Genomic DNA, 12705 nt, shown 5'->3' with positions numbered 1-12705 from the left:
AGAGATATTCATTCTAGCTTAATTCATGTAGAACAGAAGTGTTTGTCAGGCACGCGTTCATAAGGGAGAAGGATGATGAGCGTCACACATAATCATCACCTTCATCATGTTCTTGGGTGCGAATGGATATCTTAGAAGCGAAATAAGAAGAATTAAATAGAAAACAGTAGTACTTTGCATTAATCTTTGAGGAACAGCAGAGCTCCACACCTTAATCTATGGAGTGTAGAAACTCTACCGTTGAAAATACATAAGTGAAAGGTCCAGGCATGGCCGAGATGGCCAGCCCCCTAAACGAGATCAATAGTCTCCTAAGATGAACAATGGAATAAAACTGAGACCAAAGATGCCTAATACAATAGTAAAAGGTCCTATTTATAATAAACTAGTCACTAGGATTTACATGAGTAAGTAATTGATGCATAAATCCACTTCCTGGGACCACTTGGTGTGTGTTTGGGCTGAGCCTGAGTGTTGCACGTGCAGAGGCCATTTGTGGAGTTGAACGCCAGTTTCTGTGCCAGTTTGGGCGTTCAACTCTGGTTTTGGATCCTTTTCTGGCGCTGGACGCCAGATTTGGGCAGAAGGCTGGAGTTGAACGCCAGTTTACGTCGTCTATTCTTGGCCAAAGTATGGACTATTATATATTGCTGGAAAGCCCTGGATGTCTACTTTCCAACGCAATTAGAAGCGCGCCATTTCGAGTTCTGTAGCGCCAGAAAATCCACTTTGAGTGCAGGGAGGTCAGAATCCAACAGCATCAGCAGTCCTTCTTCAACCTCTGAATCTGATTTCTGCTCAAGTCCCTCAATTTCAGCCAGAAAATACCTGAAATCACAGAAAAACACACAAACTCATAGTAAAGTCCAGAAATGTGAATTTATCATAAAAACTAATGAAAACATCCCTAAAAGTAACTAGATCCTACTAAAAACATACTAAAAACAATGCCAAAAAGCGTATAAATTATCCGCTAATCAGTAGTATTTTTAGGGATTTTAAATTTAAATCAAATCTGATCTAATCTAATAAGATCAAATCTGATTTAAATTAGTTATCATATCTTTAGGATTTTAAAATTTAAATCAAATCTGATCTAATCCAATAAGATCAAATCTGATTTAAATTAGTTATCTTATCTTTTAGTTAGTTTGTCAGGTGCCTATTTAAACACCTTCTGGTGAGATAATTTAGATAACTTTTGATGAATAAAATTTCCTTAGTGCTTTATGCACGTTTTTTTTAAGTGTGATTGAGTGAGGTGAGTGATTTGCTTCGCTGGTTGCATGGAGAAGATTGAGTGATTCAATTTTCATCCCTCTGATCTAGGTTATCAAGGACAAGTTCTTTGAAGGTCTAGTAGGGAATCCCCTTTCCGGTGACCTAGGTTGCTAAGAACAGGTTTCTTAGAGGTCTAGTAGGAAAAACCACCCTTATCTATCTTTTTTAAATATTTTCTTATCATCTGGTATCAGTTACAGGTCGTAGGTAAATTCTTATTTATCTACACATTCCATGGGTCTTGTTTAGTCTTTTTTTTTCTCTTTAATCTATGTAAATTCATGTTAGAGTCCAAAAAAAAACAAAAAAATTTCTTTTTAATTTTGTTTTGCAATTATTCTATCTTTAAGTCAGTGTCTGAAAAAAAAAGAAAAAAAATGATTGAGTATTACGATAGTGATGATGACGGAATCTCATATGTGAAAAAGGATTTTCGGTTGAAAATCCCTACATTTAAAGGGAGGAACAATCCTGAAGCTTACTTCGATTGGGAAAGAAAGGTAGAGTCGATTTTTGCAAATTGCATCCTTTCAGAGGAAAAGAAGGTTCGACTAGTACAAGCCAATTTTTTCGATGATGCCCGTATATGGTGGACTGAATTAGGAAGATCTAGAAGACGGTACGGAAAGTGCCCAATTTGCAGTTGGGAAAAGATGAAGAAAATCATGAGGAGACAGTTTGTGCCATCATCATACCACATGAGGAATCGAGTTGTACCATCATCTTACCACAATGAATTTTTTGGAAGATTTTGTAAGTTGCAACAAGGTTCACAATCAGTGATGGAGTACCATAAGGAGTTTTTATATTTGATGGACAAGGCTAATATCAAAAGGAGTCCTAAGGTTCTTATGGACCGATTTTTGTTTAGATTATGCGAAGAACTTGCAGATACAGTCCAACGTTATCGTTACACGACCATGGATGATTTGGTCAAATTGGCCATTAACTGGGAGCAAGTGCAACAAATGATAGATCGCCATAACAAGAGCAATTCTTCTATGCCTATCTTTCATTCTTCTTCAAATCCAGAGATGGAAGAATTTGTTGAGTATGCTGTAGAGGGTGATGTGTCCTTGGAAGATTCAACAGTGCAGAATTTCTCAACTAGGTCCTTGGGATGTGAGCAATTTGAAAAATATGAGAGAAAAGAAATTGAGAAAGAGATTGAGTGTTTGAGTGAAAAGAATCCATGTTTGATTGAAAGCGAGAGTTTTGAGAGAAAAGATGCGAATAGTGAGCGAGAGGAGTCAATGAGCGAAAAAGAAACTGAGTTCAATAAATACACTTGTGAGAGAGATCTAGAAAGTTCTATCTTAGACAAGAGTGCATTAGTCTCATTGAAATCCACAGAGTCCTTAGTTTCTCATACATCTACCATGAAATTCCTAGTGTTTTTATATCAAGTTTTCCAGGCTTTGTAGATTCGCTGGTCAATTATGGAGGCATTAATAGGGATGAAAAGGAAGAAAGACAAATTGCACACCTTGGACAAGATGGTAAAAATATGGTTGAAAAGATTGAACTTGCACACATGAAGGACATAACCACAATTCAGTGGATGGAGAAGAGTCAACAAACCATGGTATTTGAACAAGGAGATTGGATTTGGATTCCTTCGAGGGAAGAAGCGCTTCTCATTCAAGATTCAAGGACGAATCTTTTTGAAGAGGGAGAGAATGATACGTGGTCAAGAGGGCATTTTCGTCATCTTAGAGCTAAGGGACAAAATGATAATCTTGTCATATTCAAGGATCTAAATTCTAGAAGAATTGTGTCATGCCAGTCTTGGACATCAAGAAGACCAAGAGTTCGTCTCAAAAATAGTGGTGCTGAAAGGGCAACAATTCATAAGGCCCATTGGGCTAAAGCAAGACAACAAAAAGCCCAATAAAGCTTTTCAAATTCAATGGGAGACAATTTTTATTAATTTTTGAATTTTAGTCATTTATTTTTAATTTGTTTTACTGTTAGAGTTTGTTGGATGATTTGATTTACTTTTGATTTGCTTAGTAGTATTTTTAGGGATTTTAAATTTAAATCAAATCTGATCTAATCTAATAAGATCAAATCTGATTTAAATTAGTTATCATATCTTTAGGATTTTAAAATTTAAATCAAATCTGATCTAATCCAATAAGATCAAATCTGATTTAAATTAGTTATCTTATCTTTTAGTTAGTTTGTTAGGTGCCTATTTAAACACCTTCTGGTGAGATAATTTAGATAACTTTTGATGAATAAAAATTTCTATACTGCTTTATGCACGTTTTTTTTAGTGTGATTAAGTGAGGTGAGTGATTTGCTTCGCTTGTTGCATGGAGAAAATTGAGTGATTCAATTTTCATCCCTCTGATCTAGGTTGTCAAGGACAAGTTCTTTGAAGGTCTAGTAGGGAATCCTTTCCGGTGACCTAGGTTGCTAAGAACAGGTTTCTTAGGGGTCTAGTAGGAAAAACCCTTTATCTATCTTTTTTTTTTAATTTTCTTATCAGAAGGCGTTGCCCTGGGCATCACACGCTAGGCCATTCCTCATGAGGCACTAACCTGGGTGTGTATATGGCATGTCCTGGCGTGACACGCTAACTCTTCTCAAGTTCTCTTCACTTTTGGCATGGCCTTGGACGCGCCTTCTCAAGTGGCATGCCAACTTTCATCTAGGGCATGTCAATGGGTGTGTCTCTGGTGTGGCACGCCAGGCAAGATTTTCAGAGAGTAGCCCAAGAGTTTCAACATGGGCGTGCAGCTGAGCATGGCACGCCTCCTTTTCTCTCCAATCATGGGCGTGTAATATACTGTGCAGTCCCAAGTGGCACGCCAACTTCTCAGCACTGGCATGCCCATAGGCGTGTGTAAAGCCTGGCACGCCAGGCAACATCTCTAGAGGTCAAACTTGGGCATGTCAAGGGCGTGCACTATGAAGTGGCACGCCAACTCTCAATACTAGGCATGTGATGGGCGTGCCAGAGAGCGTGGCACACCAAGAAAAGAACCCAGAGAAGATCAAATACTTGCACAACTTGGGCGTGTCACCAAAGTGGCATGCCACTCAACCCCCTTCTTCACACAATAAGCTGGGCCAATGATAAACCCAAATTTTGTGGTTTATCTTGTGCTTATTTTGGGGGATTTTATCACCTTTTCCCACATTTATTCAAAGAAATAGCATGGTTTTGTAATTCTCCCTTAAATTGTGCTTAAGTGTAAAAACATGCTTTTTAGGCCCTTAAATTGGTGATTTTAATTCACTTTAATTCCATTCGATACCTTGATGTATTTGTTGAGTGATTTCAGGTTCATAAGACAAGTATTGGATGGAAGAAATGAAGAGAAAAGCATACAAAGTGGAGAATACATGAGGAAACAAGGATTTGGAGTACATCAACCCACGCGCACGCGCAGCAGGTGCGCACGCGTGGAAAGTGAAGTTGCATGGCGACGCGTACTCGCATATGACGCGTACGCGTGGATAGAAAAATTGCCAAGCGACGCGCACGCGTGACCCACGCGTACGCGTCGATGCTCGCACGTGACTCACTTAAAGGCAAAACGCTGGGGGCGATTTCTGAGCTGCCCAGGCCTAAATCCAACTTATTTCTGAGGGTATTTGATGCAGAATTGAAGATTGAGCAAAGGGGGAGCACTTAGTTATAGAATAGCATCATGTAGTTTAGTTTCTAGAGAGAGAAGCTCCCTCTTCTCTCTAGAATTAGGGTTCTTAGGGCTATTTCCATCTTAGATATAGGTTTAGTTTCTTGATTTCATCTTGTTTCCTTTACAATTTCTTATTTCTACATCTTGATTCTCTTAATTCTCTTGTTAATTTACCTTCTATATCTCTTTTATGTTCATGAATGCTCATGTTGGATTTGGTTTACATTTAATAAAATTTGATGTTTGATGTTTCTTTTATTGATGATTTTAGTTGTGGATTTACTTTCTTTGCAATTGGTAGTTGGTAGATTTTATTATTCTTGCACTTTTACTATGCTTTTCTTTTATGCCTTCCAAGTGTTTGACAAAATGCTTGGTTGGGCTTTAGAGTAGACTTTGAGCATTCTTGGCTTGGAAAGAGTAATTGGGCAATCTTGAGTCATTAATACCCAATTTAGATTGGTGATCTAGAGTTGTTAGTTAATATTATTTCCATTGACTCTAATCTCTTGCTAATTCAATTAGTGAGTTGATTAGGATGTTTGGTTTGAGATTAACTAGTCTTGTTTGACTTTCTCTCATGGAAGATAACTTACACCTTCTTCCAACATTGGAGATGACGAAATAAGATAAATTCTTGTTAATTATCGTTATTAGTGACTAGGATGGAAAGCCTATGATCTCAATCCTTGCCATGAATGTCTCTCTTTACTAATTGCTTCTCTTTATTACTTGTCATCTTTAAATGCTTACTTGATTTACTTTTCTTGTCATTTATTTTATTGTCCTTTTATTAATCAAACCCCTTGTTCCTTCATAGCCAATAATTGCCCACTTCATTGTAATTTCTTGTGAGACGACTTGAGGTTTAAATACTTCGGTTAATTCTTATTGAGGTTTGTACATGTGACAACCAAAATTTTTTATGTGAGGATTGTTTGTTGGTTTGGAGCTATGCTTACAACGAAGTTCTTATTTCTATAAGAGAAATTCTAGGCCGACACGACAATTTCTTCTCATCAGCCAATCATAAGTTAGTTAGAAATGAAATTTCAATTGTAATTTGAGTTTAATTTGAATTTACATTTGCAAGTACGAGCAGTATATAAATCTAAAGGAAGCACTTCATAGGGGACTTGGATTTTTACTTTTGGTACTCTATTTTTACTCTACTTTTAGATTTTTCTTTCCATGACTTTTGTACTTTTCTCTGTAAGCTATAAGTAGCTAACTTTCCTTCATTGTGGAAAAGAGCTCTATTGAAATTTGATAAATCAATTGTGATTTTATCTTTTTCTCTTCTTCATTTTTTATTTGATTTGCTAGAAAGAATCTTCGTTCTTCAATTCAAGAATTCAAATATCTTGGAAAAGAATTTGAATCTACATGGATTCTATGTGAACCTTGGGAAAGGAATCATAAAATTAGTGCTTGATGTTCTTTCTCACAATTGTCTAAATCTGGGTTTGAGATTGATAATGTGACATTTAATCAACCCACAATTTGGGTTTATGGGATTGTGTGGCTCTAAATTAGAGACCAATCTTCATCTCTTCTCATGAGCAATTAGATCTTGGAATTGACAATTGATCAAGTTAAGAGAGATTAATTCACCAAAGAATTGGGTTTCGATCACTTATGATTTGCCAAAAGATCAATGAATTGCATGATTGAAGATGAGATGAAAAGCAATTTGATTCAGAGAATTCAATATCTCTGTACCCCAATGATCCTCCCTTATTCTATCTTTCCCCTTCCTGATTATTTGCTTTCTATTTAATGCTCATTCTCATTACTTCCTTTACATTCTAGCAATTTACATTTCTTGCCATTTATTCTTTCCACATTTACATTATTGCAATTTATTTTTTTGTACTTTAAATTCTCAGATATTTACTTTTTCGCTCTCTAATTTCAGTCATTTATTTTCTTGCTATTTACTCTCCAGTCATTTACTTCACTATCAAGATATTTAGCTCTTAGCTTAAACCACATTGAATTTGATTTGTTTAACTAGAATAGCCAATTGACAAAAGTTGCTTGATCTATCAATCTTCGTAGAATTGACCTCACTCACGTGAATTATTACTTGATGCGACCTGATACACTTGGCCGTGGATTAAATTTGTAGAATCCGTATCATACACCAATAATTTATAGTGATGCATTCATACAGCTAATCCTATTTTTCACAATAAAATAAAGTATTTTGATTTAGATCTACATTCAATTAGAGAAAGAGCTAACAGAAGGCAATTAGTGATAGTTCACATCCCTGCTGATTTACTGACAAAATCCCTCTCTCTTTTTTTTTTTCCTACTTTTGATAAGTTTAAAACCAAACTCAGAGTCTTGTACAAACTGACCATGAGTTTGCAGGTGTGTTGAACATAGGACTAGTAAAAGGGATATAACTTAGACTGCAAGAAATCCAAGAATGTATATTCCAATTCTATTGGTTACCATCTGTTAGTTATTAGATAATTCTGTTAGGATGGTCTCTTTATTCAATTAGCTACTCTTCTATATAAACTCATGCTTGTGTACTTGTACAGTTGGTTAAGCAATCTATCAATGATGCAAAAGTTCTCTTTCACATCAAATTCTCTCTCTGTGATTACAACAAATTCAACTCTGCTTGTTCTTGTTCAAACAAGATTCATCTTCGTCCTCTCTTGATCTCTAGTACCTAACAGTATATATAGTTAAAATTCTTTCTGGATGAAAAATACTAATTTCTTCAATTTATTATTATTCATTTGAATATATTGGTTAAAATAAACAATGATGTTAGGTATTACTAAAAATTAATTACTAAATTTATTATTATTAGTATATAATACATATTAAAATATAAAATGTATATATTAAAAATAAACTAATAACATATATATTTACACATAAATATTAATGAATGATTTAGTAATTAATTTTTTAAATATATATAATATTTTTTTTGTTAGAATTATGCTTTTAAATAAGTCAGATCAGTTTTTTTATTCATTCTCCTAAATTGACGAAAGTTTAGTTAAATTCAATACTTAGTATCATAATAGGATCACAGTATACGTACAAGCACTGATCTTTAAAATAAAATAAAAAATTATAAAAAAAACTTATATGTAATTTCATAATTAAAGTGATACCTATGGTTGTAACAATAATTGAACTTGTATTATTCATGTAACATCATACTGTATGTATGATGGATCATGTTCTACTAACTATAGTAATTTTTTTTTTTTAGGTGACTTAACTATAGTATTAAATATTAATCCTCTTTAGCATAATATAATTTATGTCACTTTTAAATAATGTTTTAGATTTTAGTGAACACAACTTTAAAGTGTGTTCCTTAAAAGGAACTTGAGTCGTTCTCTGTGTCAAGCGTGTTTTTAAGATTATAATTATTCATTATGATTTTAAATCAAACTCTGTGATTCGGTTTATCTAGTCCATTTTCTATTAACAATTTTAAGGGAAAAAAATTATTGTATACTGTGTTATTAATATATTATTAAGATAAATGATGAGACTTTAGCTACTATAGTGGTATTGTTGAACAACATAAACAAAGCTAATATCTATGTTTTATTTTTATTTTTATAGCTATTATTAACACGCTCAAGCTTAACAAATAGTTTTCAATTTTTCATAAAGTAGAAAAGTGGGTTAACTAGATCTACGAACAATGCGATCTGTTCGATTGGTTATAAGAGCAAGATATATAAGATAAGACACTAAAAGTAAAGATATAAAAAATAAAAATATAAAATTAGTATTTTTAAATTTTATTTGATGATAAATTAAAAATAAATTATATTATTTTTATTTAAAAAATTTGAAAAAAAAATATAATAATAAAAAATATAATTATAAAAAATTAATAAGAATAATAAAAAAATTGTATCTTTTGTTAGTGTTTTTGTGTCTTTCCTATCAGGATGGACACAAAATATACTAATTTAGTGTCTTTGGATACAATATTTCTGATCATATTTCATTTGCTAAATACGATTTTGTATTTCAATATCCTTGTCTCAATGTCCCATACCTGTAAATAAATGCAGTCTAACTAATTAGTCACAAATTGTATAATTTAGTCTTAACTAATATTTTCGTCTGTAATAACATTATAGAAATATAAATTTCTTGAAATTATGTTGACTTTGTCCAGATATTATAGATTATGATAGAAAAAATTTATAAAATTAAATTATTTTTATAAAAAGATTATAGAGGACAAAAATTCTTGTCGGCTAAGATCAAGGTCTCTGTAGTTAAAAAAAATCAAATAATAAATTTTTTAGTTATTATTTTCACGTGAAAGAGTTTAATCTTTTATTAAAAATTAATTTTAACATTCATTTTTTAAAACTTGAAAGAATTTAATGTTTATAATTTTATATTTGATTAGGTGTTAAGTCTTTTGAACAAATAAAAATAATTAATTTTCATTCTTATTATTAAAAAATTCTCTCTATAAAAGTATAGTTAGATATTAGTATAAAAAATTATATTGATAGTTTTAAAATTAACTCAAAATAATTCTTTTTAAATAATTAAATTTTGATTTTAATTATTAATCACAATATTAGTATTCTTTCCAAATGATATACAATAAATATTTGACAGAAGAAAAGTAAAAATATAAATTAAAAAGATAAGCAACAAAAATTTAAAACTAAATAAAAATTAAAAAGAATGCCTATAATAATATATTTTTATGTGAATAATATTATAATATATTTTTTAATTATATTTAATTATAAATTAATATATTCTTTATAATTTTATAAATTTATTTAAATTATATTATTTTATTAATTTTATTTTTGATAAAACATAAATGTAGAGAGATAGAGAATAAGAGAGAAAGGACAAAGAAGAGAGAAAGATAAAGAAGAAGAGAGAGAGAGAATTTGTTAATTTTGAAGAAAAAATTTATTTTAATTGTAATGAAAGAATATCTCATGATATATTTTGATTTGTCAAATTAATAATATAAAATATAAAATATAAATTATAAATTATATATAGAGTAAGAAGGATAGAGTGAAGTCAATGAGCTATAGCTCAAATGGCATAATCTTCCCATACTCAGTTAAGAGATTGTGGGTTCGAGTCTCTCTATTTTCAGTTAAAAAAAAGGTAGAGTGAAATAGAGAAGGGAAAACAAATAGATAAGAAGATGGAGAAAGAAAGTTTGTTAGTTTTGAAAGAAAATATTTCATTTCAATTTTAATAAAAGAGTGTCATATGAAATATTTTGATTGTTAAATTAGTAATATAATACAATTGTATTTTAATTTTAATTTTAATACTTTAATTTCGATTTTAATTATAGTTAGAGAATGTATAATTTAATTACTAAATTTATAATTACTAATTAGCTATTGATAATGATACAACATAAAAAAGTTAGAGTAAGGTGAAAGAATGAGAGATAGAAAAAGAGAGACAGACCAAAAAACTAATTAATTTAAAAAAAAATTATTAATTTCAATTATAATAAAAAAAAATGTCATATGACTTATTATAAAATTAGTAATATATGTATAATAAATAATAAATACATTGTCATCCTTTCATATCTTTTTGCACATTACTAATGTATCCTTCATTATAAAATACATAATTAAATAATGAGATAAAACTATTTTCGGAACGGTTATTTTTATACTAATAACACAAAGTTTATATATATATATATATATATATATATATATATATATATATATATATATATATTGGGTTAATAGTCAAATTAATTTTTAAAAGATGAATTTTTTTAAATTAGTTTTTAAAATTTTTTTAATCAAATTGATTGTTCAAAGATTATAAATTAATCATATTTATTCTTCAATCACTCCATTAACAATTTCTGTTAACGATTGATGATGTAAAACATTAATTGACAGCATACATAATATTCGACATGTCTAATTGAACATTGACAAAATATATTTATAAATATCTATTAATTTAGTTATTTTTTCTAATTACATAAACTATATTGCTAATATAACCTAACGACTAAATGAATAGATTTTGATAAATATATTTAATCAGCATTCAATTAAACATATTAGGTGTTACTAATTCTTTCAATTAGTATTTTACATTATTAATTGTTGACGAAAATTGTTAATAAAGTGACGAAAGAATAAATATAATTAATTCGTAATTTTTAAAGGATCAATTTAATTAAAAAATATTTCACAAATAAATTTAAAAAATATTTTATCTTTTAGAGATTAATTTAACTATTAATTCATATATAATGTTATAAACAAGAGAGTAATCTAAAATAGTGTATTATTCAGCTTGATGAAAAGTACAATATAGGTACTAGAACGATCAAAGTAATAAAAGCATAGAATCCTACAATTAATATACAGATATACTATATAAATATAAATAATACTAACTGATCTAAATTATTCTAATGATTCTCTAACATCCCCTCCCCCCCCCTTCAAACTCAAGTGGGAGTTAAGGATACCATCTTGAGTTTGGATAACAAAGTCCAGAAACGAGTCGGGTGATGAGCTTTCGTGAAGATATCAGCAGTCTGATCCAGTGTCCCAACAGCAATGAGGCGAATAGCATCAATAAGGATACGTTTCCGAACAAAGTGACAATCAATCTCAATGTGTTTGGTGCGTTGACGGACGAGTTTCGCTTGATGGTTTAGAATTTCTCTTATAGAAATAAAGACTTCGTTGTAAGCATAGCTCCAAACCAACAAACAATTCTCACGTCAAAAATTTGGTTTTGTCACAAGTACAAACCCCAATAAGAATTAACCGGAGTATTTAGACTCCGGGTCGTCTCACAAGGAATTACAACGAAGTGTATGCTTATTGGCTATGAAGGGATAATAGGGTTTTTGATTGATAAGGGGGCACTAAAATAAATGACAAGAAAAGTAAATTAAGGAAGTAATTAAAGAGGACAAGTAAATAAGAGAAAGCAAATAATAAAGAGAGAGACATTCATGGCAAGGGTTGAGATCATAGGCTTTCTATCCTAGTCATGCATAGATCAATTCGCCTTATTTAGTCAACCCCAACAAACGGAAGAAGGTATCATGTCATCTTCACATAGGGAGAAAGTCAAACAAGACTAATTAATCATGTCACAAATATAAACAAGAATTTATATTATTACGTCATCTCCAACATTGGAAGAAGGTATCATATTATCTTCCATGAGAGAAAGTCTAATAAGACTAGCTAATCTCAATCCAAAAGTCCTAATCAACTTACTAATTAAATTAGCAAAAGATTAGCGTCAATGAAAACAATATTAGCTAACAACTCTAGATCACCAACATAAGTTGGATTTTCATGACTCAAGATCACCTAATTACTCTTTCCAAGCCAAGAATTCTCAAAATCTACTCTAACATCCTTCCAAGCATTTTGTCAAACACTTGGAAGGCATACATGGAAAGCATAGTAAAATGTGCAAGAATAGTAAAATTTACCAACTACAAATTGCAAGGAAACAAGATCAACAACTCAATTCAACAATAAAGAAACATCAAATATTAAATTGCATTAAAAGAAAATCAAATCCAACAAGAGCATCCATGAACATAATAAAAGAGTAATTAACATTACAAATCATGAGAATGAAAGAGTAGAAGTAAGAAATCATAAAAGAAACAAGATGAAAACATGTAATTAAATCTAGATCTAAGATGGAAATTAATCTAACCTAATTCTAGAGAGAAGGGGGAGCTTCTCTCTCTAGAAAACTAACT

This window comes from Arachis hypogaea, chromosome 18 (assembly GCF_003086295.3).
Source record: "Arachis hypogaea cultivar Tifrunner chromosome 18, arahy.Tifrunner.gnm2.J5K5, whole genome shotgun sequence".
Taxonomy (NCBI): domain Eukaryota; kingdom Viridiplantae; phylum Streptophyta; class Magnoliopsida; order Fabales; family Fabaceae; genus Arachis; species Arachis hypogaea.
The sequence above is the reverse complement of the archived record's forward strand: the minus strand, read 5'-3'. Positions refer to the sequence as shown.